This window comes from Schistocerca nitens, chromosome 9 (assembly GCF_023898315.1).
Source record: "Schistocerca nitens isolate TAMUIC-IGC-003100 chromosome 9, iqSchNite1.1, whole genome shotgun sequence".
In the NCBI taxonomy this organism is placed as follows: domain Eukaryota; kingdom Metazoa; phylum Arthropoda; class Insecta; order Orthoptera; family Acrididae; genus Schistocerca; species Schistocerca nitens.
The window spans coordinates 452994661-453018270 of NC_064622.1; the positions used below are offsets into that span (position 1 = coordinate 452994661).

Consider the following 23610-nt stretch of genomic DNA (forward strand, 5'->3'; position numbering starts at 1 on the left):
CGCGCAACACTCGAGCAGGTTTGTGAGATAAAAATCGCGTCTCCCCGGCGGGGAATCGAACCCCGGTCTCCCGCGTGACAGGCGGGGATACTAACCACTATACTACCGAGGACGGGATGCAGGCAGCTGTCTGTGTGGGAGACACTTGTTGCAAGTAGCTGTAAACGGTCTACACTAAGTTCGGCGACTGATAGTGCAATAATTAAAAATCTAGTGTGCCTCCCCGGCGGGGAATCGAACCCCGGTCTCCCGCGTGACAGGCGGGGATACTAACCACTATACTACCGAGGAAGACGCAACTAGCGCCTATAATGCACATTAATCTTGCTGACATAGCTGATACATCTGAAATGTAGCCTCCCGATGCTGTCAGAGACAGCTGCTACGAAATAAAAGTATGCCCCAGGTGAGGCTCGAACTCACAACCCCGGCATTGCTCACGGCTACTGCCTTATAAGTACCGTGCGCTAACCAATTGCGCCACTGGGGCTACAGCGAAACGCTCTCAGTTAGCCATATTCGCTTTGCTGCAAACCAGTGGTGGCTACAAAAACATATGATCGCCACCTGCGGCCATACTGCGACTTTGGCACCTAAGTACGAATGCTTCGTGCTATTCGTGTTTGATATGCTACGCTTACATGCACATCAACCGCCTCTCGTCATCGAAAAAATGCAGAAAAACGCGCGCCTTGCCTCGTGCTACCTGTCGAACAGCGAGCGCAGATGTGTGGCAAGCTCCAAGCTCTGCAGGCGCACCGCGACCACGCAGCTGGACGAGTGGTGCCTTCCTTGGGAGCTTGATGAGCCCTGGAGAACACGTTTCTTAGCGAATTGCACTTGTCTCGTAGCGAGAAATGCTGCCACTGGCCCTGTGGCGCAACGGATAACGCGTCTGACTACGGATCAGAAGATTCCAGGTTCGAATCCTGGCAGGGTCGGCATTTTGTTAGTTGCCAACGCGTAGCTGGGCAGTGGATTTCGTATGTCGCCGCATCGTGCAGTGCTTTGTTACTCCTGTGCATCTCGCAGCTGCATGTCGAGGCGATCGTGGTAAATATCGCTGCGTGCAAGCGTCAGCGTAGCGTCAGTCGAGCAAAGTCGAGACAAGTCAAGCTGAGAGCTGTAGGAGATGTTACGCAATCAAATGTAGGCGTGTGAAAGCGACGCAGACAACACTGCCCAAGTGTCCCAAGTGATGTGACGAAGAGCCAGTATACACCCACACAGCAGAGTGGCGCAGTGGAAGCGTGCTGGGCCCATAACCCAGAGGTCCGTGGATCGAAACCACGCTCTGCTAAAATTATTTCTTTTCCTGATTGTGTCGAGCACGATTATTACGCCTAGAGAGTCGGCTGGGGGCATTGATTCAGCCTCAAAAGCAAACCCCGTAATTCTGAAGTGTGAAGAATGCGAGAACTACTTCCTATGATGCATCATTTTTTAAGATTTTGCAGCAAGTTAATGGCAAAGTTAATGCTCTTCCGCCCCACACGCGCAACACTCGAGCAGGTTTGTGAGATAAAAATCGCGTCTCCCCGGCGGGGAATCGAACCCCGGTCTCCCGCGTGACAGGCGGGGATACTAACCACTATACTACCGAGGACGGGATGCAGGCAGCTGTCTGTGTGGGAGACACTTGTTGCAAGTAGCTGTAAACGGTCTACACTAAGTTCGGCGACTGATAGTGCAATAATTAAAAATCTAGTGTGCCTCCCCGGCGGGGAATCGAACCCCGGTCTCCCGCGTGACAGGCGGGGATACTAACCACTATACTACCGAGGAAGACGCAACTAGCGCCTATAATGCACATTAATCTTGCTGACATAGCTGATACATCTGAAATGTAGCCTCCCGATGCTGTCAGAGACAGCTGCTACGAAATAAAAGTATGCCCCAGGTGAGGCTCGAACTCACAACCCCGGCATTGCTCACGGCTACTGCCTTATAAGTACCGTGCGCTAACCAATTGCGCCACTGGGGCTACAGCGAAACGCTCTCAGTTAGCCATATTCGCTTTGCTGCAAACCAGTGGTGGCTACAAAAACATATGATCGCCACCTGCGGCCATACTGCGACTTTGGCACCTAAGTACGAATGCTTCGTGCTATTCGTGTTTGATATGCTACGCTTACATGCACATCAACCGCCTCTCGTCATCGAAAAAATGCAGAAAAACGCGCGCCTTGCCTCGTGCTACCTGTCGAACAGCGAGCGCAGATGTGTGGCAAGCTCCAAGCTCTGCAGGCGCACCGCGACCACGCAGCTGGACGAGTGGTGCCTTCCTTGGGAGCTTGATGAGCCCTGGAGAACACGTTTCTTAGCGAATTGCACTTGTCTCGTAGCGAGAAATGCTGCCACTGGCCCTGTGGCGCAACGGATAACGCGTCTGACTACGGATCAGAAGATTCCAGGTTCGAATCCTGGCAGGGTCGGCATTTTGTTAGTTGCCAACGCGTAGCTGGGCAGTGGATTTCGTATGTCGCCGCATCGTGCAGTGCTTTGTTACTCCTGTGCATCTCGCAGCTGCATGTCGAGGCGATCGTGGTAAATATCGCTGCGTGCAAGCGTCAGCGTAGCGTCAGTCGAGCAAAGTCGAGACAAGTCAAGCTGAGAGCTGTAGGAGATGTTACGCAATCAAATGTAGGCGTGTGAAAGCGACGCAGACAACACTGCCCAAGTGTCCCAAGTGATGTGACGAAGAGCCAGTATACACCCACACAGCAGAGTGGCGCAGTGGAAGCGTGCTGGGCCCATAACCCAGAGGTCCGTGGATCGAAACCACGCTCTGCTAAAATTATTTCTTTTCCTGATTGTGTCGAGCACGATTATTACGCCTAGAGAGTCGGCTGGGGGCATTGATTCAGCCTCAAAAGCAAACCCCGTAATTCTGAAGTGTGAAGAATGCGAGAACTACTTCCTATGATGCATCATTTTTTAAGATTTTGCAGCAAGTTAATGGCAAAGTTAATGCTCTTCCGCCCCACACGCGCAACACTCGAGCAGGTTTGTGAGATAAAAATCGCGTCTCCCCGGCGGGGAATCGAACCCCGGTCTCCCGCGTGACAGGCGGGGATACTAACCACTATACTACCGAGGACGGGATGCAGGCAGCTGTCTGTGTGGGAGACACTTGTTGCAAGTAGCTGTAAACGGTCTACACTAAGTTCGGCGACTGATAGTGCAATAATTAAAAATCTAGTGTGCCTCCCCGGCGGGGAATCGAACCCCGGTCTCCCGCGTGACAGGCGGGGATACTAACCACTATACTACCGAGGAAGACGCAACTAGCGCCTATAATGCACATTAATCTTGCTGACATAGCTGATACATCTGAAATGTAGCCTCCCGATGCTGTCAGAGACAGCTGCTACGAAATAAAAGTATGCCCCAGGTGAGGCTCGAACTCACAACCCCGGCATTGCTCACGGCTACTGCCTTATAAGTACCGTGCGCTAACCAATTGCGCCACTGGGGCTACAGCGAAACGTTCTCAGTTAGCCATATTCGCTTTGCTGCAAACCAGTGGTGGCTACAAAAACATATGATCGCCACCTGCGGCCATACTGCGACTTTGGCACCTAAGTACGAATGCTTCGTGCTATTCGTGTTTGATATGCTACGCTTACATGCACATCAACCGCCTCTCGTCATCGAAAAAATGCAGAAAAACGCGCGCCTTGCCTCGTGCTACCTGTCGAACAGCGAGCGCAGATGTGTGGCAAGCTCCAAGCTCTGCAGGCGCACCGCGACCACGCAGCTGGACGAGTGGTGCCTTCCTTGGGAGCTTGATGAGCCCTGGAGAACACGTTTCTTAGCGAATTGCACTTGTCTCGTAGCGAGAAATGCTGCCACTGGCCCTGTGGCGCAACGGATAACGCGTCTGACTACGGATCAGAAGATTCCAGGTTCGAATCCTGGCAGGGTCGGCATTTTGTTAGTTGCCAACGCGTAGCTGGGCAGTGGATTTCGTATGTCGCCGCATCGTGCAGTGCTTTGTTACTCCTGTGCATCTCGCAGCTGCATGTCGAGGCGATCGTGGTAAATATCGCTGCGTGCAAGCGTCAGCGTAGCGTCAGTCGAGCAAAGTCGAGACAAGTCAAGCTGAGAGCTGTAGGAGATGTTACGCAATCAAATGTAGGCGTGTGAAAGCGACGCAGACAACACTGCCCAAGTGTCCCAAGTGATGTGACGAAGAGCCAGTATACACCCACACAGCAGAGTGGCGCAGTGGAAGCGTGCTGGGCCCATAACCCAGAGGTCCGTGGATCGAAACCACGCTCTGCTAAAATTATTTCTTTTCCTGATTGTGTCGAGCACGATTATTACGCCTAGAGAGTCGGCTGGGGGCATTGATTCAGCCTCAAAAGCAAACCCCGTAATTCTGAAGTGTGAAGAATGCGAGAACTACTTCCTATGATGCATCATTTTTTAAGATTTTGCAGCAAGTTAATGGCAAAGTTAATGCTCTTCCGCCCCACACGCGCAACACTCGAGCAGGTTTGTGAGATAAAAATCGCGTCTCCCCGGCGGGGAATCGAACCCCGGTCTCCCGCGTGACAGGCGGGGATACTAACCACTATACTACCGAGGACGGGATGCAGGCAGCTGTCTGTGTGGGAGACACTTGTTGCAAGTAGCTGTAAACGGTCTACACTAAGTTCGGCGACTGATAGTGCAATAATTAAAAATCTAGTGTGCCTCCCCGGCGGGGAATCGAACCCCGGTCTCCCGCGTGACAGGCGGGGATACTAACCACTATACTACCGAGGAAGACGCAACTAGCGCCTATAATGCACATTAATCTTGCTGACATAGCTGATACATCTGAAATGTAGCCTCCCGATGCTGTCAGAGACAGCTGCTACGAAATAAAAGTATGCCCCAGGTGAGGCTCGAACTCACAACCCCGGCATTGCTCACGGCTACTGCCTTATAAGTACCGTGCGCTAACCAATTGCGCCACTGGGGCTACAGCGAAACGCTCTCAGTTAGCCATATTCGCTTTGCTGCAAACCAGTGGTGGCTACAAAAACATATGATCGCCACCTGCGGCCATACTGCGACTTTGGCACCTAAGTACGAATGCTTCGTGCTATTCGTGTTTGATATGCTACGCTTACATGCACATCAACCGCCTCTCGTCATCGAAAAAATGCAGAAAAACGCGCGCCTTGCCTCGTGCTACCTGTCGAACAGCGAGCGCAGATGTGTGGCAAGCTCCAAGCTCTGCAGGCGCACCGCGACCACGCAGCTGGACGAGTGGTGCCTTCCTTGGGAGCTTGATGAGCCCTGGAGAACACGTTTCTTAGCGAATTGCACTTGTCTCGTAGCGAGAAATGCTGCCACTGGCCCTGTGGCGCAACGGATAACGCGTCTGACTACGGATCAGAAGATTCCAGGTTCGAATCCTGGCAGGGTCGGCATTTTGTTAGTTGCCAACGCGTAGCTGGGCAGTGGATTTCGTATGTCGCCGCATCGTGCAGTGCTTTGTTACTCCTGTGCATCTCGCAGCTGCATGTCGAGGCGATCGTGGTAAATATCGCTGCGTGCAAGCGTCAGCGTAGCGTCAGTCGAGCAAAGTCGAGACAAGTCAAGCTGAGAGCTGTAGGAGATGTTACGCAATCAAATGTAGGCGTGTGAAAGCGACGCAGACAACACTGCCCAAGTGTCCCAAGTGATGTGACGAAGAGCCAGTATACACCCACACAGCAGAGTGGCGCAGTGGAAGCGTGCTGGGCCCATAACCCAGAGGTCCGTGGATCGAAACCACGCTCTGCTAAAATTATTTCTTTTCCTGATTGTGTCGAGCACGATTATTACGCCTAGAGAGTCGGCTGGGGGCATTGATTCAGCCTCAAAAGCAAACCCCGTAATTCTGAAGTGTGAAGAATGCGAGAACTACTTCCTATGATGCATCATTTTTTAAGATTTTGCAGCAAGTTAATGGCAAAGTTAATGCTCTTCCGCCCCACACGCGCAACACTCGAGCAGGTTTGTGAGATAAAAATCGCGTCTCCCCGGCGGGGAATCGAACCCCGGTCTCCCGCGTGACAGGCGGGGATACTAACCACTATACTACCGAGGACGGGATGCAGGCAGCTGTCTGTGTGGGAGACACTTGTTGCAAGTAGCTGTAAACGGTCTACACTAAGTTCGGCGACTGATAGTGCAATAATTAAAAATCTAGTGTGCCTCCCCGGCGGGGAATCGAACCCCGGTCTCCCGCGTGACAGGCGGGGATACTAACCACTATACTACCGAGGAAGACGCAACTAGCGCCTATAATGCACATTAATCTTGCTGACATAGCTGATACATCTGAAATGTAGCCTCCCGATGCTGTCAGAGACAGCTGCTACGAAATAAAAGTATGCCCCAGGTGAGGCTCGAACTCACAACCCCGGCATTGCTCACGGCTACTGCCTTATAAGTACCGTGCGCTAACCAATTGCGCCACTGGGGCTACAGCGAAACGCTCTCAGTTAGCCATATTCGCTTTGCTGCAAACCAGTGGTGGCTACAAAAACATATGATCGCCACCTGCGGCCATACTGCGACTTTGGCACCTAAGTACGAATGCTTCGTGCTATTCGTGTTTGATATGCTACGCTTACATGCACATCAACCGCCTCTCGTCATCGAAAAAATGCAGAAAAACGCGCGCCTTGCCTCGTGCTACCTGTCGAACAGCGAGCGCAGATGTGTGGCAAGCTCCAAGCTCTGCAGGCGCACCGCGACCACGCAGCTGGACGAGTGGTGCCTTCCTTGGGAGCTTGATGAGCCCTGGAGAACACGTTTCTTAGCGAATTGCACTTGTCTCGTAGCGAGAAATGCTGCCACTGGCCCTGTGGCGCAACGGATAACGCGTCTGACTACGGATCAGAAGATTCCAGGTTCGAATCCTGGCAGGGTCGGCATTTTGTTAGTTGCCAACGCGTAGCTGGGCAGTGGATTTCGTATGTCGCCGCATCGTGCAGTGCTTTGTTACTCCTGTGCATCTCGCAGCTGCATGTCGAGGCGATCGTGGTAAATATCGCTGCGTGCAAGCGTCAGCGTAGCGTCAGTCGAGCAAAGTCGAGACAAGTCAAGCTGAGAGCTGTAGGAGATGTTACGCAATCAAATGTAGGCGTGTGAAAGCGACGCAGACAACACTGCCCAAGTGTCCCAAGTGATGTGACGAAGAGCCAGTATACACCCACACAGCAGAGTGGCGCAGTGGAAGCGTGCTGGGCCCATAACCCAGAGGTCCGTGGATCGAAACCACGCTCTGCTAAAATTATTTCTTTTCCTGATTGTGTCGAGCACGATTATTACGCCTAGAGAGTCGGCTGGGGGCATTGATTCAGCCTCAAAAGCAAACCCCGTAATTCTGAAGTGTGAAGAATGCGAGAACTACTTCCTATGATGCATCATTTTTTAAGATTTTGCAGCAAGTTAATGGCAAAGTTAATGCTCTTCCGCCCCACACGCGCAACACTCGAGCAGGTTTGTGAGATAAAAATCGCGTCTCCCCGGCGGGGAATCGAACCCCGGTCTCCCGCGTGACAGGCGGGGATACTAACCACTATACTACCGAGGACGGGATGCAGGCAGCTGTCTGTGTGGGAGACACTTGTTGCAAGTAGCTGTAAACGGTCTACACTAAGTTCGGCGACTGATAGTGCAATAATTAAAAATCTAGTGTGCCTCCCCGGCGGGGAATCGAACCCCGGTCTCCCGCGTGACAGGCGGGGATACTAACCACTATACTACCGAGGAAGACGCAACTAGCGCCTATAATGCACATTAATCTTGCTGACATAGCTGATACATCTGAAATGTAGCCTCCCGATGCTGTCAGAGACAGCTGCTACGAAATAAAAGTATGCCCCAGGTGAGGCTCGAACTCACAACCCCGGCATTGCTCACGGCTACTGCCTTATAAGTACCGTGCGCTAACCAATTGCGCCACTGGGGCTACAGCGAAACGCTCTCAGTTAGCCATATTCGCTTTGCTGCAAACCAGTGGTGGCTACAAAAACATATGATCGCCACCTGCGGCCATACTGCGACTTTGGCACCTAAGTACGAATGCTTCGTGCTATTCGTGTTTGATATGCTACGCTTACATGCACATCAACCGCCTCTCGTCATCGAAAAAATGCAGAAAAACGCGCGCCTTGCCTCGTGCTACCTGTCGAACAGCGAGCGCAGATGTGTGGCAAGCTCCAAGCTCTGCAGGCGCACCGCGACCACGCAGCTGGACGAGTGGTGCCTTCCTTGGGAGCTTGATGAGCCCTGGAGAACACGTTTCTTAGCGAATTGCACTTGTCTCGTAGCGAGAAATGCTGCCACTGGCCCTGTGGCGCAACGGATAACGCGTCTGACTACGGATCAGAAGATTCCAGGTTCGAATCCTGGCAGGGTCGGCATTTTGTTAGTTGCCAACGCGTAGCTGGGCAGTGGATTTCGTATGTCGCCGCATCGTGCAGTGCTTTGTTACTCCTGTGCATCTCGCAGCTGCATGTCGAGGCGATCGTGGTAAATATCGCTGCGTGCAAGCGTCAGCGTAGCGTCAGTCGAGCAAAGTCGAGACAAGTCAAGCTGAGAGCTGTAGGAGATGTTACGCAATCAAATGTAGGCGTGTGAAAGCGACGCAGACAACACTGCCCAAGTGTCCCAAGTGATGTGACGAAGAGCCAGTATACACCCACACAGCAGAGTGGCGCAGTGGAAGCGTGCTGGGCCCATAACCCAGAGGTCCGTGGATCGAAACCACGCTCTGCTAAAATTATTTCTTTTCCTGATTGTGTCGAGCACGATTATTACGCCTAGAGAGTCGGCTGGGGGCATTGATTCAGCCTCAAAAGCAAACCCCGTAATTCTGAAGTGTGAAGAATGCGAGAACTACTTCCTATGATGCATCATTTTTTAAGATTTTGCAGCAAGTTAATGGCAAAGTTAATGCTCTTCCGCCCCACACGCGCAACACTCGAGCAGGTTTGTGAGATAAAAATCGCGTCTCCCCGGCGGGGAATCGAACCCCGGTCTCCCGCGTGACAGGCGGGGATACTAACCACTATACTACCGAGGACGGGATGCAGGCAGCTGTCTGTGTGGGAGACACTTGTTGCAAGTAGCTGTAAACGGTCTACACTAAGTTCGGCGACTGATAGTGCAATAATTAAAAATCTAGTGTGCCTCCCCGGCGGGGAATCGAACCCCGGTCTCCCGCGTGACAGGCGGGGATACTAACCACTATACTACCGAGGAAGACGCAACTAGCGCCTATAATGCACATTAATCTTGCTGACATAGCTGATACATCTGAAATGTAGCCTCCCGATGCTGTCAGAGACAGCTGCTACGAAATAAAAGTATGCCCCAGGTGAGGCTCGAACTCACAACCCCGGCATTGCTCACGGCTACTGCCTTATAAGTACCGTGCGCTAACCAATTGCGCCACTGGGGCTACAGCGAAACGCTCTCAGTTAGCCATATTCGCTTTGCTGCAAACCAGTGGTGGCTACAAAAACATATGATCGCCACCTGCGGCCATACTGCGACTTTGGCACCTAAGTACGAATGCTTCGTGCTATTCGTGTTTGATATGCTACGCTTACATGCACATCAACCGCCTCTCGTCATCGAAAAAATGCAGAAAAACGCGCGCCTTGCCTCGTGCTACCTGTCGAACAGCGAGCGCAGATGTGTGGCAAGCTCCAAGCTCTGCAGGCGCACCGCGACCACGCAGCTGGACGAGTGGTGCCTTCCTTGGGAGCTTGATGAGCCCTGGAGAACACGTTTCTTAGCGAATTGCACTTGTCTCGTAGCGAGAAATGCTGCCACTGGCCCTGTGGCGCAACGGATAACGCGTCTGACTACGGATCAGAAGATTCCAGGTTCGAATCCTGGCAGGGTCGGCATTTTGTTAGTTGCCAACGCGTAGCTGGGCAGTGGATTTCGTATGTCGCCGCATCGTGCAGTGCTTTGTTACTCCTGTGCATCTCGCAGCTGCATGTCGAGGCGATCGTGGTAAATATCGCTGCGTGCAAGCGTCAGCGTAGCGTCAGTCGAGCAAAGTCGAGACAAGTCAAGCTGAGAGCTGTAGGAGATGTTACGCAATCAAATGTAGGCGTGTGAAAGCGACGCAGACAACACTGCCCAAGTGTCCCAAGTGATGTGACGAAGAGCCAGTATACACCCACACAGCAGAGTGGCGCAGTGGAAGCGTGCTGGGCCCATAACCCAGAGGTCCGTGGATCGAAACCACGCTCTGCTAAAATTATTTCTTTTCCTGATTGTGTCGAGCACGATTATTACGCCTAGAGAGTCGGCTGGGGGCATTGATTCAGCCTCAAAAGCAAACCCCGTAATTCTGAAGTGTGAAGAATGCGAGAACTACTTCCTATGATGCATCATTTTTTAAGATTTTGCAGCAAGTTAATGGCAAAGTTAATGCTCTTCCGCCCCACACGCGCAACACTCGAGCAGGTTTGTGAGATAAAAATCGCGTCTCCCCGGCGGGGAATCGAACCCCGGTCTCCCGCGTGACAGGCGGGGATACTAACCACTATACTACCGAGGACGGGATGCAGGCAGCTGTCTGTGTGGGAGACACTTGTTGCAAGTAGCTGTAAACGGTCTACACTAAGTTCGGCGACTGATAGTGCAATAATTAAAAATCTAGTGTGCCTCCCCGGCGGGGAATCGAACCCCGGTCTCCCGCGTGACAGGCGGGGATACTAACCACTATACTACCGAGGAAGACGCAACTAGCGCCTATAATGCACATTAATCTTGCTGACATAGCTGATACATCTGAAATGTAGCCTCCCGATGCTGTCAGAGACAGCTGCTACGAAATAAAAGTATGCCCCAGGTGAGGCTCGAACTCACAACCCCGGCATTGCTCACGGCTACTGCCTTATAAGTACCGTGCGCTAACCAATTGCGCCACTGGGGCTACAGCGAAACGTTCTCAGTTAGCCATATTCGCTTTGCTGCAAACCAGTGGTGGCTACAAAAACATATGATCGCCACCTGCGGCCATACTGCGACTTTGGCACCTAAGTACGAATGCTTCGTGCTATTCGTGTTTGATATGCTACGCTTACATGCACATCAACCGCCTCTCGTCATCGAAAAAATGCAGAAAAACGCGCGCCTTGCCTCGTGCTACCTGTCGAACAGCGAGCGCAGATGTGTGGCAAGCTCCAAGCTCTGCAGGCGCACCGCGACCACGCAGCTGGACGAGTGGTGCCTTCCTTGGGAGCTTGATGAGCCCTGGAGAACACGTTTCTTAGCGAATTGCACTTGTCTCGTAGCGAGAAATGCTGCCACTGGCCCTGTGGCGCAACGGATAACGCGTCTGACTACGGATCAGAAGATTCCAGGTTCGAATCCTGGCAGGGTCGGCATTTTGTTAGTTGCCAACGCGTAGCTGGGCAGTGGATTTCGTATGTCGCCGCATCGTGCAGTGCTTTGTTACTCCTGTGCATCTCGCAGCTGCATGTCGAGGCGATCGTGGTAAATATCGCTGCGTGCAAGCGTCAGCGTAGCGTCAGTCGAGCAAAGTCGAGACAAGTCAAGCTGAGAGCTGTAGGAGATGTTACGCAATCAAATGTAGGCGTGTGAAAGCGACGCAGACAACACTGCCCAAGTGTCCCAAGTGATGTGACGAAGAGCCAGTATACACCCACACAGCAGAGTGGCGCAGTGGAAGCGTGCTGGGCCCATAACCCAGAGGTCCGTGGATCGAAACCACGCTCTGCTAAAATTATTTCTTTTCCTGATTGTGTCGAGCACGATTATTACGCCTAGAGAGTCGGCTGGGGGCATTGATTCAGCCTCAAAAGCAAACCCCGTAATTCTGAAGTGTGAAGAATGCGAGAACTACTTCCTATGATGCATCATTTTTTAAGATTTTGCAGCAAGTTAATGGCAAAGTTAATGCTCTTCCGCCCCACACGCGCAACACTCGAGCAGGTTTGTGAGATAAAAATCGCGTCTCCCCGGCGGGGAATCGAACCCCGGTCTCCCGCGTGACAGGCGGGGATACTAACCACTATACTACCGAGGACGGGATGCAGGCAGCTGTCTGTGTGGGAGACACTTGTTGCAAGTAGCTGTAAACGGTCTACACTAAGTTCGGCGACTGATAGTGCAATAATTAAAAATCTAGTGTGCCTCCCCGGCGGGGAATCGAACCCCGGTCTCCCGCGTGACAGGCGGGGATACTAACCACTATACTACCGAGGAAGACGCAACTAGCGCCTATAATGCACATTAATCTTGCTGACATAGCTGATACATCTGAAATGTAGCCTCCCGATGCTGTCAGAGACAGCTGCTACGAAATAAAAGTATGCCCCAGGTGAGGCTCGAACTCACAACCCCGGCATTGCTCACGGCTACTGCCTTATAAGTACCGTGCGCTAACCAATTGCGCCACTGGGGCTACAGCGAAACGCTCTCAGTTAGCCATATTCGCTTTGCTGCAAACCAGTGGTGGCTACAAAAACATATGATCGCCACCTGCGGCCATACTGCGACTTTGGCACCTAAGTACGAATGCTTCGTGCTATTCGTGTTTGATATGCTACGCTTACATGCACATCAACCGCCTCTCGTCATCGAAAAAATGCAGAAAAACGCGCGCCTTGCCTCGTGCTACCTGTCGAACAGCGAGCGCAGATGTGTGGCAAGCTCCAAGCTCTGCAGGCGCACCGCGACCACGCAGCTGGACGAGTGGTGCCTTCCTTGGGAGCTTGATGAGCCCTGGAGAACACGTTTCTTAGCGAATTGCACTTGTCTCGTAGCGAGAAATGCTGCCACTGGCCCTGTGGCGCAACGGATAACGCGTCTGACTACGGATCAGAAGATTCCAGGTTCGAATCCTGGCAGGGTCGGCATTTTGTTAGTTGCCAACGCGTAGCTGGGCAGTGGATTTCGTATGTCGCCGCATCGTGCAGTGCTTTGTTACTCCTGTGCATCTCGCAGCTGCATGTCGAGGCGATCGTGGTAAATATCGCTGCGTGCAAGCGTCAGCGTAGCGTCAGTCGAGCAAAGTCGAGACAAGTCAAGCTGAGAGCTGTAGGAGATGTTACGCAATCAAATGTAGGCGTGTGAAAGCGACGCAGACAACACTGCCCAAGTGTCCCAAGTGATGTGACGAAGAGCCAGTATACACCCACACAGCAGAGTGGCGCAGTGGAAGCGTGCTGGGCCCATAACCCAGAGGTCCGTGGATCGAAACCACGCTCTGCTAAAATTATTTCTTTTCCTGATTGTGTCGAGCACGATTATTACGCCTAGAGAGTCGGCTGGGGGCATTGATTCAGCCTCAAAAGCAAACCCCGTAATTCTGAAGTGTGAAGAATGCGAGAACTACTTCCTATGATGCATCATTTTTTAAGATTTTGCAGCAAGTTAATGGCAAAGTTAATGCTCTTCCGCCCCACACGCGCAACACTCGAGCAGGTTTGTGAGATAAAAATCGCGTCTCCCCGGCGGGGAATCGAACCCCGGTCTCCCGCGTGACAGGCGGGGATACTAACCACTATACTACCGAGGACGGGATGCAGGCAGCTGTCTGTGTGGGAGACACTTGTTGCAAGTAGCTGTAAACGGTCTACACTAAGTTCGGCGACTGATAGTGCAATAATTAAAAATCTAGTGTGCCTCCCCGGCGGGGAATCGAACCCCGGTCTCCCGCGTGACAGGCGGGGATACTAACCACTATACTACCGAGGAAGACGCAACTAGCGCCTATAATGCACATTAATCTTGCTGACATAGCTGATACATCTGAAATGTAGCCTCCCGATGCTGTCAGAGACAGCTGCTACGAAATAAAAGTATGCCCCAGGTGAGGCTCGAACTCACAACCCCGGCATTGCTCACGGCTACTGCCTTATAAGTACCGTGCGCTAACCAATTGCGCCACTGGGGCTACAGCGAAACGCTCTCAGTTAGCCATATTCGCTTTGCTGCAAACCAGTGGTGGCTACAAAAACATATGATCGCCACCTGCGGCCATACTGCGACTTTGGCACCTAAGTACGAATGCTTCGTGCTATTCGTGTTTGATATGCTACGCTTACATGCACATCAACCGCCTCTCGTCATCGAAAAAATGCAGAAAAACGCGCGCCTTGCCTCGTGCTACCTGTCGAACAGCGAGCGCAGATGTGTGGCAAGCTCCAAGCTCTGCAGGCGCACCGCGACCACGCAGCTGGACGAGTGGTGCCTTCCTTGGGAGCTTGATGAGCCCTGGAGAACACGTTTCTTAGCGAATTGCACTTGTCTCGTAGCGAGAAATGCTGCCACTGGCCCTGTGGCGCAACGGATAACGCGTCTGACTACGGATCGGAAGATTCCAGGTTCGAATCCTGGCAGGGTCGGCATTTTGTTAGTTGCCAACGCGTAGCTGGGCAGTGGATTTCGTATGTCGCCGCATCGTGCAGTGCTTTGTTACTCCTGTGCATCTCGCAGCTGCATGTCGAGGCGATCGTGGTAAATATCGCTGCGTGCAAGCGTCAGCGTAGCGTCAGTCGAGCAAAGTCGAGACAAGTCAAGCTGAGAGCTGTAGGAGATGTTACGCAATCAAATGTAGGCGTGTGAAAGCGACGCAGACAACACTGCCCAAGTGTCCCAAGTGATGTGACGAAGAGCCAGTATACACCCACACAGCAGAGTGGCGCAGTGGAAGCGTGCTGGGCCCATAACCCAGAGGTCCGTGGATCGAAACCACGCTCTGCTAAAATTATTTCTTTTCCTGATTGTGTCGAGCACGATTATTACGCCTAGAGAGTCGGCTGGGGGCATTGATTCAGCCTCAAAAGCAAACCCCGTAATTCTGAAGTGTGAAGAATGCGAGAACTACTTCCTATGATGCATCATTTTTTAAGATTTTGCAGCAAGTTAATGGCAAAGTTAATGCTCTTCCGCCCCACACGCGCAACACTCGAGCAGGTTTGTGAGATAAAAATCGCGTCTCCCCGGCGGGGAATCGAACCCCGGTCTCCCGCGTGACAGGCGGGGATACTAACCACTATACTACCGAGGACGGGATGCAGGCAGCTGTCTGTGTGGGAGACACTTGTTGCAAGTAGCTGTAAACGGTCTACACTAAGTTCGGCGACTGATAGTGCAATAATTAAAAATCTAGTGTGCCTCCCCGGCGGGGAATCGAACCCCGGTCTCCCGCGTGACAGGCGGGGATACTAACCACTATACTACCGAGGAAGACGCAACTAGCGCCTATAATGCACATTAATCTTGCTGACATAGCTGATACATCTGAAATGTAGCCTCCCGATGCTGTCAGAGACAGCTGCTACGAAATAAAAGTATGCCCCAGGTGAGGCTCGAACTCACAACCCCGGCATTGCTCACGGCTACTGCCTTATAAGTACCGTGCGCTAACCAATTGCGCCACTGGGGCTACAGCGAAACGCTCTCAGTTAGCCATATTCGCTTTGCTGCAAACCAGTGGTGGCTACAAAAACATATGATCGCCACCTGCGGCCATACTGCGACTTTGGCACCTAAGTACGAATGCTTCGTGCTATTCGTGTTTGATATGCTACGCTTACATGCACATCAACCGCCTCTCGTCATCGAAAAAATGCAGAAAAACGCGCGCCTTGCCTCGTGCTACCTGTCGAACAGCGAGCGCAGATGTGTGGCAAGCTCCAAGCTCTGCAGGCGCACCGCGACCACGCAGCTGGACGAGTGGTGCCTTCCTTGGGAGCTTGATGAGCCCTGGAGAACACGTTTCTTAGCGAATTGCACTTGTCTCGTAGCGAGAAATGCTGCCACTGGCCCTGTGGCGCAACGGATAACGCGTCTGACTACGGATCAGAAGATTCCAGGTTCGAATCCTGGCAGGGTCGGCATTTTGTTAGTTGCCAACGCGTAGCTGGGCAGTGGATTTCGTATGTCGCCGCATCGTGCAGTGCTTTGTTACTCCTGTGCATCTCGCAGCTGCATGTCGAGGCGATCGTGGTAAATATCGCTGCGTGCAAGCGTCAGCGTAGCGTCAGTCGAGCAAAGTCGAGACAAGTCAAGCTGAGAGCTGTAGGAGATGTTACGCAATCAAATGTAGGCGTGTGAAAGCGACGCAGACAACACTGCCCAAGTGTCCCAAGTGATGTGACGAAGAGCCAGTATACACCCACACAGCAGAGTGGCGCAGTGGAAGCGTGCTGGGCCCATAACCCAGAGGTCCGTGGATCGAAACCACGCTCTGCTAAAATTATTTCTTTTCCTGATTGTGTCGAGCACGATTATTACGCCTAGAGAGTCGGCTGGGGGCATTGATTCAGCCTCAAAAGCAAACCCCGTAATTCTGAAGTGTGAAGAATGCGAGAACTACTTCCTATGATGCATCATTTTTTAAGATTTTGCAGCAAGTTAATGGCAAAGTTAATGCTCTTCCGCCCCACACGCGCAACACTCGAGCAGGTTTGTGAGATAAAAATCGCGTCTCCCCGGCGGGGAATCGAACCCCGGTCTCCCGCGTGACAGGCGGGGATACTAACCGCTATACTACCGAGGACGGGATGCAGGCAGCTGTCTGTGTGGGAGACACTTGTTGCAAGTAGCTGTAAACGGTCTACACTAAGTTCGGCGACTGATAGTGCAATAATTAAAAATCTAGTGTGCCTCCCCGGCGGGGAATCGAACCCCGGTCTCCCGCGTGACAGGCGGGGATACTAACCACTATACTACCGAGGAAGACGCAACTAGCGCCTATAATGCACATTAATCTTGCTGACATAGCTGATACATCTGAAATGTAGCCTCCCGATGCTGTCAGAGACAGCTGCTACGAAATAAAAGTATGCCCCAGGTGAGGCTCGAACTCACAACCCCGGCATTGCTCACGGCTACTGCCTTATAAGTACCGTGCGCTAACCAATTGCGCCACTGGGGCTACAGCGAAACGCTCTCAGTTAGCCATATTCGCTTTGCTGCAAACCAGTGGTGGCTACAAAAACATATGATCGCCACCTGCGGCCATACTGCGACTTTGGCACCTAAGTACGAATGCTTCGTGCTATTCGTGTTTGATATGCTACGCTTACATGCACATCAACCGCCTCTCGTCATCGAAAAAATGCAGAAAAACGCGCGCCTTGCCTCGTGCTACCTGTCGAACAGCGAGCGCAGATGTGTGGCAAGCTCCAAGCTCTGCAGGCGCACCGCGACCACGCAGCTGGACGAGTGGTGCCTTCCTTGGGAGCTTGATGAGCCCTGGAGAACACGTTTCTTAGCGAATTGCACTTGTCTCGTAGCGAGAAATGCTGCCACTGGCCCTGTGGCGCAACGGATAACGCGTCTGACTACGGATCAGAAGATTCCAGGTTCGAATCCTGGCAGGGTCGGCATTTTGTTAGTTGCCAACGCGTAGCTGGGCAGTGGATTTCGTATGTCGCCGCATCGTGCAGTGCTTTGTTACTCCTGTGCATCTCGCAGCTGCATGTCGAGGCGATCGTGGTAAATATCGCTGCGTGCAAGCGTCAGCGTAGCGTCAGTCGAGCAAAGTCGAGACAAGTCAAGCTGAGAGCTGTAGGAGATGTTACGCAATCAAATGTAGGCGTGTGAAAGCGACGCAGACAACACTGCCCAAGTGTCCCAAGTGATGTGACGAAGAGCCAGTATACACCCACACAGCAGAGTGGCGCAGTGGAAGCGTGCTGGGCCCATAACCCAGAGGTCCGTGGATCGAAACCACGCTCTGCTAAAATTATTTCTTTTCCTGATTGTGTCGAGCACGATTATTACGCCTAGAGAGTCGGCTGGGGGCATTGATTCAGCCTCAAAAGCAAACCCCGTAATTCTGAAGTGTGAAGAATGCGAGAACTACTTCCTATGATGCATCATTTTTTAAGATTTTGCAGCAAGTTAATGGCAAAGTTAATGCTCTTCCGCCCCACACGCGCAACACTCGAGCAGGTTTGTGAGATAAAAATCGCGTCTCCCCGGCGGGGAATCGAACACCGGTCTCCCGCGTGACAGGCGGGGATACTAACCACTATACTACCGAGGACGGGATGCAGGCAGCTGTCTGTGTGGGAGACACTTGTTGCAAGTAGCTGTAAACGGTCTACACTAAGTTCGGCGACTGATAGTGCAATAATTAAAAATCTAGTGTGCCTCCCCGGCGGGGAATCGAACCCCGGTCTCCCGCGTGACAGGCGGGGATACTAACCACTATACTACCGAGGAAGACGCAACTAGCGCCTATAATGCACATTAATCTTGCTGACATAGCTGATACATCTGAAATGTAGCCTCCCGATGCTGTCAGAGACAGCTGCTACGAAATAAAAGTATGCCCCAGGTGAGGCTCGAACTCACAACCCCGGCATTGCTCACGGCTACTGCCTTATAAGTACCGTGCGCTAACCAATTGCGCCACTGGGGCTACAGCGAAACGCTCTCAGTTAGCCATATTCGCTTTGCTGCAAACCAGTGGTGGCTACAAAAACATATGATCGCCACCTGCGGCCATACTGCGACTTTGGCACCTAAGTACGAATGCTTCGTGCTATTCGTGTTTGATATGCTACGCTTACATGCACATCAACCGCCTCTCGTCATCGAAAAAATGCAGAAAAACGCGCGCCTTGCCTCGTGCTACCTGTCGAACAGCGAGCGCAGATGTGTGGCAAGCTCCAAGCTCTGCAGGCGCACCGCGACCACGCAGCTGGACGAGTGGTGCCTTCCTTGGGAGCTTGATGAGCCCTGGAGAACACGTTTCTTAGCGAATTGCACTTGTCTCGTAGCGAGAAATGCTGCCACTGGCCCTGTGGCGCAACGGATAACGCGTCTGACTACGGATCAGAAGATTCCAGGTTCGAATCCTGGCAGGGTCGGCATTTTGTTAGTTGCCAACGCGTAGCTGGGCAGTGGATTTCGTATGTCGCCGCATCGTGCAGTGCTTTGTTACTCCTGTGCATCTCGCAGCTGCATGTCGAGGCGATCGTGGTAAATATCGCTGCGTGCAAGCGTCAGCGTAGCGTCAGTCGAGCAAAGTCGAGACAAGTCAAGCTGAGAGCTGTAGGAGATGTTACGCAATCAAATGTAGGCGTGTGAAAGCGACGCAGACAACACTGCCCAAGTGTCCCAAGTGATGTGACGAAGAGCCAGTATACACCCACACAGCAGAGTGGCGCAGTGGAAGCGTGCTGGGCCCATAACCCAGAGGTCCGTGGATCGAAACCACGCTCTGCTAAAATTATTTCTTTTCCTGATTGTGTCGAGCACGATTATTACGCCTAGAGAGTCGGCTGGGGGCATTGATTCAGCCTCAAAAGCAAACCCCGTAATTCTGAAGTGTGAAGAATGCGAGAACTACTTCCTATGATGCATCATTTTTTAAGATTTTGCAGCAAGTTAATGGCAAAGTTAATGCTCTTCCGCCCCACACGCGCAACACTCGAGCAGGTTTGTGAGATAAAAATCGCGTCTCCCCGGCGGGGAATCGAACCCCGGTCTCCCGCGTGACAGGCGGGGATACTAACCACTATACTACCGAGGACGGGATGCAGGCAGCTGTCTGTGTGGGAGACACTTGTTGCAAGTAGCTGTAAACGGTCTACACTAAGTTCGGCGACTGATAGTGCAATAATTAAAAATCTAGTGTGCCTCCCCGGCGGGGAATCGAACCCCGGTCTCCCGCGTGACAGGCGGGGATACTAACCACTATACTACCGAGGAAGACGCAACTAGCGCCTATAATGCACATTAATCTTGCTGACATAGCTGATACATCTGAAATGTAGCCTCCCGATGCTGTCAGAGACAGCTGCTACGAAATAAAAGTATGCCCCAGGTGAGGCTCGAACTCACAACCCCGGCATTGCTCACGGCTACTGCCTTATAAGTACCGTGCGCTAACCAATTGCGCCACTGGGGCTACAGCGAAACGCTCTCAGTTAGCCATATTCGCTTTGCTGCAAACCAGTGGTGGCTACAAAAACATATGATCGCCACCTGCGGCCATACTGCGACTTTGGCACCTAAGTACGAATGCTTCGTGCTATTCGTGTTTGATATGCTACGCTTACATGCACATCAACCGCCTCTCGTCATCGAAAAAATGCAGAAAAACGCGCGCCTTGCCTCGTGCTATCTGTCGAACAGCGAGCGCAGATGTGTGGCAAGCTCCAAGCTCTGCAGGCGCACCGCGACCACGCAGCTGGACGAGTGGTGCCTTCCTTGGGAGCTTGATGAGCCCTGGAGAACACGTTTCTTAGCGAATTGCACTTGTCTCGTAGCGAGAAATGCTGCCACTGGCCCTGTGGCGCAACGGATAACGCGTCTGACTACGGATCAGAAGATTCCAGGTTCGAATCCTGGCAGGGTCGGCATTTTGTTAGTTGCCAACGCGTAGCTGGGCAGTGGATTTCGTATGTCGCCGCATCGTGCAGTGCTTTGTTACTCCTGTGCATCTCGCAGCTGCATGTCGAGGCGATCGTGGTAAATATCGCTGCGTGCAAGCGTCAGCGTAGCGTCAGTCGAGCAAAGTCGAGACAAGTCAAGCTGAGAGCTGTAGGAGATGTTACGCAATCAAATGTAGGCGTGTGAAAGCGACGCAGACAACACTGCCCAAGTGTCCCAAGTGATGTGACGAAGAGCCAGTATACACCCACACAGCAGAGTGGCGCAGTGGAAGCGTGCTGGGCCCATAACCCAGAGGTCCGTGGATCGAAACCACGCTCTGCTAAAATTATTTCTTTTCCTGATTGTGTCGAGCACGATTATTACGCCTAGAGAGTCGGCTGTGGGCATTGATTCAGCCTCAAAAGCAAACCCCGTAATTCTGAAGTGTGAAGAATGCGAGAACTACTTCCTATGATGCATCATTTTTTAAGATTTTGCAGCAAGTTAATGGCAAAGTTAATGCTCTTCCGCCCCACACGCGCAACACTCGAGCAGGTTTGTGAGATAAAAATCGCGTCTCCCCGGCGGGGAATCGAACCCCGGTCTCCCGCGTGACAGGCGGGGATACTAACCACTATACTACCGAGGACGGGATGCAGGCAGCTGTCTGTGTGGGAGACACTTGTTGCAAGTAGCTGTAAACGGTCTACACTAAGTTCGGCGACTGATAGTGCAATAATTAAAAATCTAGTGTGCCTCCCCGGCGGGGAATCGAACCCCGGTCTCCCGCGTGACAGGCGGGGATACTAACCACTATACTACCGAGGAAGACGCAACTAGCGCCTATAATGCACATTAATCTTGCTGACATAGCTGATACATCTGAAATGTAGCCTCCCGATGCTGTCAGAGACAGCTGCTACGAAATAAAAGTATGCCCCAGGTGAGGCTCGAACTCACAACCCCGGCATTGCTCACGGCTACTGCCTTATAAGTACCGTGCGCTAACCAATTGCGCCACTGGGGCTACAGCGAAACGCTCTCAGTTAGCCATATTCGCTTTGCTGCAAACCAGTGGTGGCTACAAAAACATATGATCGCCACCTGCGGCCATACTGCGACTTTGGCACCTAAGTACGAATGCTTCGTGCTATTCGTGTTTGATATGCTACGCTTACATGCACATCAACCGCCTCTCGTCATCGAAAAAATGCAGAAAAACGCGCGCCTTGCCTCGTGCTACCTGTCGAACAGCGAGCGCAGATGTGTGGCAAGCTCCAAGCTCTGCAGGCGCACCGCGACCACGCAGCTGGACGAGTGGTGCCTTCCTTGGGAGCTTGATGAGCCCTGGAGAACACGTTTCTTAGCGAATTGCACTTGTCTCGTAGCGAGAAATGCTGCCACTGGCCCTGTGGCGCAACGGATAACGCGTCTGACTACGGATCAGAAGATTCCAGGTTCGAATCCTGGCAGGGTCGGCATTTTGTTAGTTGCCAACGCGTAGCTGGGCAGTGGATTTCGTATGTCGCCGCATCGTGCAGTGCTTTGTTACTCCTGTGCATCTCGCAGCTGCATGTCGAGGCGATCGTGGTAAATATCGCTGCGTGCAAGCGTCAGCGTAGCGTCAGTCGAGCAAAGTCGAGACAAGTCAAGCTGAGAGCTGTAGGAGATGTTACGCAATCAAATGTAGGCGTGTGAAAGCGACGCAGACAACACTGCCCAAGTGTCCCAAGTGATGTGACGAAGAGCCAGTATACACCCACACAGCAGAGTGGCGCAGTGGAAGCGTGCTGGGCCCATAACCCAGAGGTCCGTGGATCGAAACCACGCTCTGCTAAAATTATTTCTTTTCCTGATTGTGTCGAGCACGATTATTACGCCTAGAGAGTCGGCTGGGGGCATTGATTCAGCCTCAAAAGCAAACCCCGTAATTCTGAAGTGTGAAGAATGCGAGAACTACTTCCTATGATGCATCATTTTTTAAGATTTTGCAGCAAGTTAATGGCAAAGTTAATGCTCTTCCGCCCCACACGCGCAACACTCGAGCAGGTTTGTGAGATAAAAATCGCGTCTCCCCGGCGGGGAATCGAACCCCGGTCTCCCGCGTGACAGGCGGGGATACTAACCACTATACTACCGAGGACGGGATGCAGGCAGCTGTCTGTGTGGGAGACACTTGTTGCAAGTAGCTGTAAACGGTCTACACTAAGTTCGGCGACTGATAGTGCAATAATTAAAAATCTAGTGTGCCTCCCCGGCGGGGAATCGAACCCCGGTCTCCCGCGTGACAGGCGGGGATACTAACCACTATACTACCGAGGAAGACGCAACTAGCGCCTATAATGCACATTAATCTTGCTGACATAGCTGATACATCTGAAATGTAGCCTCCCGATGCTGTCAGAGACAGCTGCTACGAAATAAAAGTATGCCCCAGGTGAGGCTCGAACTCACAACCCCGGCATTGCTCACGGCTACTGCCTTATAAGTACCGTGCGCTAACCAATTGCGCCACTGGGGCTACAGCGAAACGCTCTCAGTTAGCCATATTCGCTTTGCTGCAAACCAGTGGTGGCTACAAAAACATATGATCGCCACCTGCGGCCATACTGCGACTTTGGCACCTAAGTACGAATGCTTCGTGCTATTCGTGTTTGATATGCTACGCTTACATGCACATCAACCGCCTCTCGTCATCGAAAAAATGCAGAAAAACGCGCGCCTTGCCTCGTGCTACCTGTCGAACAGCGAGCGCAGATGTGTGGCAAGCTCCAAGCTCTGCAGGCGCACCGCGACCACGCAGCTGGACGAGTGGTGCCTTCCTTGGGAGCTTGATGAGCCCTGGAGAACACGTTTCTTAGCGAATTGCACTTGTCTCGTAGCGAGAAATGCTGCCACTGGCCCTGTGGCGCAACGGATAACGCGTCTGACTACGGATCAGAAGATTCCAGGTTCGAATCCTGGCAGGGTCGGCATTTTGTTAGTTGCCAACGCGTAGCTGGGCAGTGGATTTCGTATGTCGCCGCATCGTGCAGTGCTTTGTTACTCCTGTGCATCTCGCAGCTGCATGTCGAGGCGATCGTGGTAAATATCGCTGCGTGCAAGCGTCAGCGTAGCGTCAGTCGAGCAAAGTCGAGACAAGTCAAGCTGAGAGCTGTAGGAGATGTTACGCAATCAAATGTAGGCGTGTGAAAGCGACGCAGACAACACTGCCCAAGTGTCCCAAGTGAT

General features: G+C 52.4%; 79 non-coding genes across 79 annotated transcripts; 31 read left to right on the top strand and 48 right to left on the bottom strand.

The window, feature by feature from the left end:
* Nucleotides 1-40: 40 nt before the first annotated feature.
* Nucleotides 41-112, bottom strand: Trnad-guc (transfer RNA aspartic acid (anticodon GUC)). The gene has a single exon. It is a non-coding gene; the product is annotated as a tRNA-Asp (tRNA).
* A 107-nt stretch (nucleotides 113-219) lies between these two features.
* On the bottom strand, nucleotides 220-291 carry Trnad-guc (transfer RNA aspartic acid (anticodon GUC)). Its single transcript has one exon. It is a non-coding gene; the product is annotated as a tRNA-Asp (tRNA).
* A 107-nt stretch (nucleotides 292-398) lies between these two features.
* On the bottom strand, nucleotides 399-490 carry Trnai-uau (transfer RNA isoleucine (anticodon UAU)). Its single transcript is given in 2 exon segments — nucleotides 399-434; nucleotides 453-490. It is a non-coding gene; the product is annotated as a tRNA-Ile (tRNA).
* A 378-nt stretch (nucleotides 491-868) lies between these two features.
* Nucleotides 869-941, top strand: Trnar-acg (transfer RNA arginine (anticodon ACG)). The gene has a single exon. It is a non-coding gene; the product is annotated as a tRNA-Arg (tRNA).
* Nucleotides 942-1228: 287 nt separating this feature from the next.
* On the top strand, nucleotides 1229-1300 carry Trnam-cau (transfer RNA methionine (anticodon CAU)). Its single transcript has one exon. It is a non-coding gene; the product is annotated as a tRNA-Met (tRNA).
* Nucleotides 1301-1534: 234 nt separating this feature from the next.
* Nucleotides 1535-1606, bottom strand: Trnad-guc (transfer RNA aspartic acid (anticodon GUC)). Its single transcript has one exon. It is a non-coding gene; the product is annotated as a tRNA-Asp (tRNA).
* A 107-nt stretch (nucleotides 1607-1713) lies between these two features.
* On the bottom strand, nucleotides 1714-1785 carry Trnad-guc (transfer RNA aspartic acid (anticodon GUC)). Its single transcript has one exon. It is a non-coding gene; the product is annotated as a tRNA-Asp (tRNA).
* A 107-nt stretch (nucleotides 1786-1892) lies between these two features.
* Nucleotides 1893-1984, bottom strand: Trnai-uau (transfer RNA isoleucine (anticodon UAU)). The gene is given in 2 exon segments: nucleotides 1893-1928; nucleotides 1947-1984. It is a non-coding gene; the product is annotated as a tRNA-Ile (tRNA).
* A 378-nt stretch (nucleotides 1985-2362) lies between these two features.
* Nucleotides 2363-2435, top strand: Trnar-acg (transfer RNA arginine (anticodon ACG)). The gene has a single exon. It is a non-coding gene; the product is annotated as a tRNA-Arg (tRNA).
* A 287-nt stretch (nucleotides 2436-2722) lies between these two features.
* On the top strand, nucleotides 2723-2794 carry Trnam-cau (transfer RNA methionine (anticodon CAU)). The gene has a single exon. It is a non-coding gene; the product is annotated as a tRNA-Met (tRNA).
* Nucleotides 2795-3028: 234 nt separating this feature from the next.
* Nucleotides 3029-3100, bottom strand: Trnad-guc (transfer RNA aspartic acid (anticodon GUC)). Its single transcript has one exon. It is a non-coding gene; the product is annotated as a tRNA-Asp (tRNA).
* A 107-nt stretch (nucleotides 3101-3207) lies between these two features.
* Nucleotides 3208-3279, bottom strand: Trnad-guc (transfer RNA aspartic acid (anticodon GUC)). Its single transcript has one exon. It is a non-coding gene; the product is annotated as a tRNA-Asp (tRNA).
* A 107-nt stretch (nucleotides 3280-3386) lies between these two features.
* On the bottom strand, nucleotides 3387-3478 carry Trnai-uau (transfer RNA isoleucine (anticodon UAU)). The gene is given in 2 exon segments: nucleotides 3387-3422; nucleotides 3441-3478. It is a non-coding gene; the product is annotated as a tRNA-Ile (tRNA).
* Nucleotides 3479-3856: 378 nt separating this feature from the next.
* Nucleotides 3857-3929, top strand: Trnar-acg (transfer RNA arginine (anticodon ACG)). Its single transcript has one exon. It is a non-coding gene; the product is annotated as a tRNA-Arg (tRNA).
* Nucleotides 3930-4216: 287 nt separating this feature from the next.
* On the top strand, nucleotides 4217-4288 carry Trnam-cau (transfer RNA methionine (anticodon CAU)). Its single transcript has one exon. It is a non-coding gene; the product is annotated as a tRNA-Met (tRNA).
* Nucleotides 4289-4522: 234 nt separating this feature from the next.
* On the bottom strand, nucleotides 4523-4594 carry Trnad-guc (transfer RNA aspartic acid (anticodon GUC)). Its single transcript has one exon. It is a non-coding gene; the product is annotated as a tRNA-Asp (tRNA).
* Nucleotides 4595-4701: 107 nt separating this feature from the next.
* On the bottom strand, nucleotides 4702-4773 carry Trnad-guc (transfer RNA aspartic acid (anticodon GUC)). The gene has a single exon. It is a non-coding gene; the product is annotated as a tRNA-Asp (tRNA).
* Nucleotides 4774-4880: 107 nt separating this feature from the next.
* Trnai-uau (transfer RNA isoleucine (anticodon UAU)) lies at nucleotides 4881-4972 on the bottom strand. The gene is given in 2 exon segments: nucleotides 4881-4916; nucleotides 4935-4972. It is a non-coding gene; the product is annotated as a tRNA-Ile (tRNA).
* Nucleotides 4973-5350: 378 nt separating this feature from the next.
* Nucleotides 5351-5423, top strand: Trnar-acg (transfer RNA arginine (anticodon ACG)). The gene has a single exon. It is a non-coding gene; the product is annotated as a tRNA-Arg (tRNA).
* A 287-nt stretch (nucleotides 5424-5710) lies between these two features.
* Trnam-cau (transfer RNA methionine (anticodon CAU)) lies at nucleotides 5711-5782 on the top strand. Its single transcript has one exon. It is a non-coding gene; the product is annotated as a tRNA-Met (tRNA).
* A 234-nt stretch (nucleotides 5783-6016) lies between these two features.
* Trnad-guc (transfer RNA aspartic acid (anticodon GUC)) lies at nucleotides 6017-6088 on the bottom strand. The gene has a single exon. It is a non-coding gene; the product is annotated as a tRNA-Asp (tRNA).
* Nucleotides 6089-6195: 107 nt separating this feature from the next.
* Trnad-guc (transfer RNA aspartic acid (anticodon GUC)) lies at nucleotides 6196-6267 on the bottom strand. Its single transcript has one exon. It is a non-coding gene; the product is annotated as a tRNA-Asp (tRNA).
* Nucleotides 6268-6374: 107 nt separating this feature from the next.
* Nucleotides 6375-6466, bottom strand: Trnai-uau (transfer RNA isoleucine (anticodon UAU)). The gene is given in 2 exon segments: nucleotides 6375-6410; nucleotides 6429-6466. It is a non-coding gene; the product is annotated as a tRNA-Ile (tRNA).
* Nucleotides 6467-6844: 378 nt separating this feature from the next.
* Trnar-acg (transfer RNA arginine (anticodon ACG)) lies at nucleotides 6845-6917 on the top strand. The gene has a single exon. It is a non-coding gene; the product is annotated as a tRNA-Arg (tRNA).
* Nucleotides 6918-7204: 287 nt separating this feature from the next.
* On the top strand, nucleotides 7205-7276 carry Trnam-cau (transfer RNA methionine (anticodon CAU)). Its single transcript has one exon. It is a non-coding gene; the product is annotated as a tRNA-Met (tRNA).
* Nucleotides 7277-7510: 234 nt separating this feature from the next.
* Trnad-guc (transfer RNA aspartic acid (anticodon GUC)) lies at nucleotides 7511-7582 on the bottom strand. The gene has a single exon. It is a non-coding gene; the product is annotated as a tRNA-Asp (tRNA).
* A 107-nt stretch (nucleotides 7583-7689) lies between these two features.
* Nucleotides 7690-7761, bottom strand: Trnad-guc (transfer RNA aspartic acid (anticodon GUC)). Its single transcript has one exon. It is a non-coding gene; the product is annotated as a tRNA-Asp (tRNA).
* Nucleotides 7762-7868: 107 nt separating this feature from the next.
* Trnai-uau (transfer RNA isoleucine (anticodon UAU)) lies at nucleotides 7869-7960 on the bottom strand. Its single transcript is given in 2 exon segments — nucleotides 7869-7904; nucleotides 7923-7960. It is a non-coding gene; the product is annotated as a tRNA-Ile (tRNA).
* Nucleotides 7961-8338: 378 nt separating this feature from the next.
* On the top strand, nucleotides 8339-8411 carry Trnar-acg (transfer RNA arginine (anticodon ACG)). Its single transcript has one exon. It is a non-coding gene; the product is annotated as a tRNA-Arg (tRNA).
* Nucleotides 8412-8698: 287 nt separating this feature from the next.
* Nucleotides 8699-8770, top strand: Trnam-cau (transfer RNA methionine (anticodon CAU)). The gene has a single exon. It is a non-coding gene; the product is annotated as a tRNA-Met (tRNA).
* A 234-nt stretch (nucleotides 8771-9004) lies between these two features.
* Nucleotides 9005-9076, bottom strand: Trnad-guc (transfer RNA aspartic acid (anticodon GUC)). Its single transcript has one exon. It is a non-coding gene; the product is annotated as a tRNA-Asp (tRNA).
* Nucleotides 9077-9183: 107 nt separating this feature from the next.
* On the bottom strand, nucleotides 9184-9255 carry Trnad-guc (transfer RNA aspartic acid (anticodon GUC)). Its single transcript has one exon. It is a non-coding gene; the product is annotated as a tRNA-Asp (tRNA).
* A 107-nt stretch (nucleotides 9256-9362) lies between these two features.
* Nucleotides 9363-9454, bottom strand: Trnai-uau (transfer RNA isoleucine (anticodon UAU)). The gene is given in 2 exon segments: nucleotides 9363-9398; nucleotides 9417-9454. It is a non-coding gene; the product is annotated as a tRNA-Ile (tRNA).
* A 378-nt stretch (nucleotides 9455-9832) lies between these two features.
* Trnar-acg (transfer RNA arginine (anticodon ACG)) lies at nucleotides 9833-9905 on the top strand. The gene has a single exon. It is a non-coding gene; the product is annotated as a tRNA-Arg (tRNA).
* A 287-nt stretch (nucleotides 9906-10192) lies between these two features.
* Trnam-cau (transfer RNA methionine (anticodon CAU)) lies at nucleotides 10193-10264 on the top strand. The gene has a single exon. It is a non-coding gene; the product is annotated as a tRNA-Met (tRNA).
* Nucleotides 10265-10498: 234 nt separating this feature from the next.
* Nucleotides 10499-10570, bottom strand: Trnad-guc (transfer RNA aspartic acid (anticodon GUC)). The gene has a single exon. It is a non-coding gene; the product is annotated as a tRNA-Asp (tRNA).
* Nucleotides 10571-10677: 107 nt separating this feature from the next.
* Nucleotides 10678-10749, bottom strand: Trnad-guc (transfer RNA aspartic acid (anticodon GUC)). Its single transcript has one exon. It is a non-coding gene; the product is annotated as a tRNA-Asp (tRNA).
* A 107-nt stretch (nucleotides 10750-10856) lies between these two features.
* Trnai-uau (transfer RNA isoleucine (anticodon UAU)) lies at nucleotides 10857-10948 on the bottom strand. Its single transcript is given in 2 exon segments — nucleotides 10857-10892; nucleotides 10911-10948. It is a non-coding gene; the product is annotated as a tRNA-Ile (tRNA).
* A 378-nt stretch (nucleotides 10949-11326) lies between these two features.
* Trnar-acg (transfer RNA arginine (anticodon ACG)) lies at nucleotides 11327-11399 on the top strand. Its single transcript has one exon. It is a non-coding gene; the product is annotated as a tRNA-Arg (tRNA).
* A 287-nt stretch (nucleotides 11400-11686) lies between these two features.
* Nucleotides 11687-11758, top strand: Trnam-cau (transfer RNA methionine (anticodon CAU)). The gene has a single exon. It is a non-coding gene; the product is annotated as a tRNA-Met (tRNA).
* Nucleotides 11759-11992: 234 nt separating this feature from the next.
* On the bottom strand, nucleotides 11993-12064 carry Trnad-guc (transfer RNA aspartic acid (anticodon GUC)). The gene has a single exon. It is a non-coding gene; the product is annotated as a tRNA-Asp (tRNA).
* A 107-nt stretch (nucleotides 12065-12171) lies between these two features.
* Nucleotides 12172-12243, bottom strand: Trnad-guc (transfer RNA aspartic acid (anticodon GUC)). The gene has a single exon. It is a non-coding gene; the product is annotated as a tRNA-Asp (tRNA).
* A 107-nt stretch (nucleotides 12244-12350) lies between these two features.
* Nucleotides 12351-12442, bottom strand: Trnai-uau (transfer RNA isoleucine (anticodon UAU)). The gene is given in 2 exon segments: nucleotides 12351-12386; nucleotides 12405-12442. It is a non-coding gene; the product is annotated as a tRNA-Ile (tRNA).
* A 378-nt stretch (nucleotides 12443-12820) lies between these two features.
* On the top strand, nucleotides 12821-12893 carry Trnar-acg (transfer RNA arginine (anticodon ACG)). The gene has a single exon. It is a non-coding gene; the product is annotated as a tRNA-Arg (tRNA).
* A 287-nt stretch (nucleotides 12894-13180) lies between these two features.
* On the top strand, nucleotides 13181-13252 carry Trnam-cau (transfer RNA methionine (anticodon CAU)). The gene has a single exon. It is a non-coding gene; the product is annotated as a tRNA-Met (tRNA).
* A 234-nt stretch (nucleotides 13253-13486) lies between these two features.
* Nucleotides 13487-13558, bottom strand: Trnad-guc (transfer RNA aspartic acid (anticodon GUC)). The gene has a single exon. It is a non-coding gene; the product is annotated as a tRNA-Asp (tRNA).
* Nucleotides 13559-13665: 107 nt separating this feature from the next.
* Trnad-guc (transfer RNA aspartic acid (anticodon GUC)) lies at nucleotides 13666-13737 on the bottom strand. The gene has a single exon. It is a non-coding gene; the product is annotated as a tRNA-Asp (tRNA).
* Nucleotides 13738-13844: 107 nt separating this feature from the next.
* Trnai-uau (transfer RNA isoleucine (anticodon UAU)) lies at nucleotides 13845-13936 on the bottom strand. The gene is given in 2 exon segments: nucleotides 13845-13880; nucleotides 13899-13936. It is a non-coding gene; the product is annotated as a tRNA-Ile (tRNA).
* A 378-nt stretch (nucleotides 13937-14314) lies between these two features.
* Trnar-acg (transfer RNA arginine (anticodon ACG)) lies at nucleotides 14315-14387 on the top strand. The gene has a single exon. It is a non-coding gene; the product is annotated as a tRNA-Arg (tRNA).
* A 287-nt stretch (nucleotides 14388-14674) lies between these two features.
* On the top strand, nucleotides 14675-14746 carry Trnam-cau (transfer RNA methionine (anticodon CAU)). The gene has a single exon. It is a non-coding gene; the product is annotated as a tRNA-Met (tRNA).
* A 234-nt stretch (nucleotides 14747-14980) lies between these two features.
* Trnad-guc (transfer RNA aspartic acid (anticodon GUC)) lies at nucleotides 14981-15052 on the bottom strand. Its single transcript has one exon. It is a non-coding gene; the product is annotated as a tRNA-Asp (tRNA).
* A 107-nt stretch (nucleotides 15053-15159) lies between these two features.
* Trnad-guc (transfer RNA aspartic acid (anticodon GUC)) lies at nucleotides 15160-15231 on the bottom strand. Its single transcript has one exon. It is a non-coding gene; the product is annotated as a tRNA-Asp (tRNA).
* A 107-nt stretch (nucleotides 15232-15338) lies between these two features.
* Nucleotides 15339-15430, bottom strand: Trnai-uau (transfer RNA isoleucine (anticodon UAU)). Its single transcript is given in 2 exon segments — nucleotides 15339-15374; nucleotides 15393-15430. It is a non-coding gene; the product is annotated as a tRNA-Ile (tRNA).
* Nucleotides 15431-15808: 378 nt separating this feature from the next.
* Trnar-acg (transfer RNA arginine (anticodon ACG)) lies at nucleotides 15809-15881 on the top strand. Its single transcript has one exon. It is a non-coding gene; the product is annotated as a tRNA-Arg (tRNA).
* Nucleotides 15882-16168: 287 nt separating this feature from the next.
* Nucleotides 16169-16240, top strand: Trnam-cau (transfer RNA methionine (anticodon CAU)). The gene has a single exon. It is a non-coding gene; the product is annotated as a tRNA-Met (tRNA).
* A 234-nt stretch (nucleotides 16241-16474) lies between these two features.
* Trnad-guc (transfer RNA aspartic acid (anticodon GUC)) lies at nucleotides 16475-16546 on the bottom strand. Its single transcript has one exon. It is a non-coding gene; the product is annotated as a tRNA-Asp (tRNA).
* Nucleotides 16547-16653: 107 nt separating this feature from the next.
* Trnad-guc (transfer RNA aspartic acid (anticodon GUC)) lies at nucleotides 16654-16725 on the bottom strand. Its single transcript has one exon. It is a non-coding gene; the product is annotated as a tRNA-Asp (tRNA).
* Nucleotides 16726-16832: 107 nt separating this feature from the next.
* Trnai-uau (transfer RNA isoleucine (anticodon UAU)) lies at nucleotides 16833-16924 on the bottom strand. Its single transcript is given in 2 exon segments — nucleotides 16833-16868; nucleotides 16887-16924. It is a non-coding gene; the product is annotated as a tRNA-Ile (tRNA).
* A 378-nt stretch (nucleotides 16925-17302) lies between these two features.
* Nucleotides 17303-17375, top strand: Trnar-acg (transfer RNA arginine (anticodon ACG)). Its single transcript has one exon. It is a non-coding gene; the product is annotated as a tRNA-Arg (tRNA).
* Nucleotides 17376-17662: 287 nt separating this feature from the next.
* Nucleotides 17663-17734, top strand: Trnam-cau (transfer RNA methionine (anticodon CAU)). Its single transcript has one exon. It is a non-coding gene; the product is annotated as a tRNA-Met (tRNA).
* Nucleotides 17735-17968: 234 nt separating this feature from the next.
* Nucleotides 17969-18040, bottom strand: Trnad-guc (transfer RNA aspartic acid (anticodon GUC)). The gene has a single exon. It is a non-coding gene; the product is annotated as a tRNA-Asp (tRNA).
* A 107-nt stretch (nucleotides 18041-18147) lies between these two features.
* On the bottom strand, nucleotides 18148-18219 carry Trnad-guc (transfer RNA aspartic acid (anticodon GUC)). The gene has a single exon. It is a non-coding gene; the product is annotated as a tRNA-Asp (tRNA).
* Nucleotides 18220-18326: 107 nt separating this feature from the next.
* Nucleotides 18327-18418, bottom strand: Trnai-uau (transfer RNA isoleucine (anticodon UAU)). Its single transcript is given in 2 exon segments — nucleotides 18327-18362; nucleotides 18381-18418. It is a non-coding gene; the product is annotated as a tRNA-Ile (tRNA).
* Nucleotides 18419-18796: 378 nt separating this feature from the next.
* Nucleotides 18797-18869, top strand: Trnar-acg (transfer RNA arginine (anticodon ACG)). Its single transcript has one exon. It is a non-coding gene; the product is annotated as a tRNA-Arg (tRNA).
* Nucleotides 18870-19156: 287 nt separating this feature from the next.
* Nucleotides 19157-19228, top strand: Trnam-cau (transfer RNA methionine (anticodon CAU)). Its single transcript has one exon. It is a non-coding gene; the product is annotated as a tRNA-Met (tRNA).
* Nucleotides 19229-19462: 234 nt separating this feature from the next.
* On the bottom strand, nucleotides 19463-19534 carry Trnad-guc (transfer RNA aspartic acid (anticodon GUC)). The gene has a single exon. It is a non-coding gene; the product is annotated as a tRNA-Asp (tRNA).
* Nucleotides 19535-19641: 107 nt separating this feature from the next.
* On the bottom strand, nucleotides 19642-19713 carry Trnad-guc (transfer RNA aspartic acid (anticodon GUC)). The gene has a single exon. It is a non-coding gene; the product is annotated as a tRNA-Asp (tRNA).
* Nucleotides 19714-19820: 107 nt separating this feature from the next.
* Nucleotides 19821-19912, bottom strand: Trnai-uau (transfer RNA isoleucine (anticodon UAU)). Its single transcript is given in 2 exon segments — nucleotides 19821-19856; nucleotides 19875-19912. It is a non-coding gene; the product is annotated as a tRNA-Ile (tRNA).
* A 378-nt stretch (nucleotides 19913-20290) lies between these two features.
* Trnar-acg (transfer RNA arginine (anticodon ACG)) lies at nucleotides 20291-20363 on the top strand. The gene has a single exon. It is a non-coding gene; the product is annotated as a tRNA-Arg (tRNA).
* Nucleotides 20364-20650: 287 nt separating this feature from the next.
* Trnam-cau (transfer RNA methionine (anticodon CAU)) lies at nucleotides 20651-20722 on the top strand. The gene has a single exon. It is a non-coding gene; the product is annotated as a tRNA-Met (tRNA).
* A 234-nt stretch (nucleotides 20723-20956) lies between these two features.
* Nucleotides 20957-21028, bottom strand: Trnad-guc (transfer RNA aspartic acid (anticodon GUC)). The gene has a single exon. It is a non-coding gene; the product is annotated as a tRNA-Asp (tRNA).
* Nucleotides 21029-21135: 107 nt separating this feature from the next.
* Nucleotides 21136-21207, bottom strand: Trnad-guc (transfer RNA aspartic acid (anticodon GUC)). Its single transcript has one exon. It is a non-coding gene; the product is annotated as a tRNA-Asp (tRNA).
* A 107-nt stretch (nucleotides 21208-21314) lies between these two features.
* Trnai-uau (transfer RNA isoleucine (anticodon UAU)) lies at nucleotides 21315-21406 on the bottom strand. The gene is given in 2 exon segments: nucleotides 21315-21350; nucleotides 21369-21406. It is a non-coding gene; the product is annotated as a tRNA-Ile (tRNA).
* Nucleotides 21407-21784: 378 nt separating this feature from the next.
* Trnar-acg (transfer RNA arginine (anticodon ACG)) lies at nucleotides 21785-21857 on the top strand. The gene has a single exon. It is a non-coding gene; the product is annotated as a tRNA-Arg (tRNA).
* A 287-nt stretch (nucleotides 21858-22144) lies between these two features.
* Trnam-cau (transfer RNA methionine (anticodon CAU)) lies at nucleotides 22145-22216 on the top strand. The gene has a single exon. It is a non-coding gene; the product is annotated as a tRNA-Met (tRNA).
* Nucleotides 22217-22450: 234 nt separating this feature from the next.
* Trnad-guc (transfer RNA aspartic acid (anticodon GUC)) lies at nucleotides 22451-22522 on the bottom strand. Its single transcript has one exon. It is a non-coding gene; the product is annotated as a tRNA-Asp (tRNA).
* A 107-nt stretch (nucleotides 22523-22629) lies between these two features.
* Nucleotides 22630-22701, bottom strand: Trnad-guc (transfer RNA aspartic acid (anticodon GUC)). The gene has a single exon. It is a non-coding gene; the product is annotated as a tRNA-Asp (tRNA).
* A 107-nt stretch (nucleotides 22702-22808) lies between these two features.
* Nucleotides 22809-22900, bottom strand: Trnai-uau (transfer RNA isoleucine (anticodon UAU)). Its single transcript is given in 2 exon segments — nucleotides 22809-22844; nucleotides 22863-22900. It is a non-coding gene; the product is annotated as a tRNA-Ile (tRNA).
* Nucleotides 22901-23278: 378 nt separating this feature from the next.
* On the top strand, nucleotides 23279-23351 carry Trnar-acg (transfer RNA arginine (anticodon ACG)). The gene has a single exon. It is a non-coding gene; the product is annotated as a tRNA-Arg (tRNA).
* Nucleotides 23352-23610: the final 259 nt, after the last annotated feature.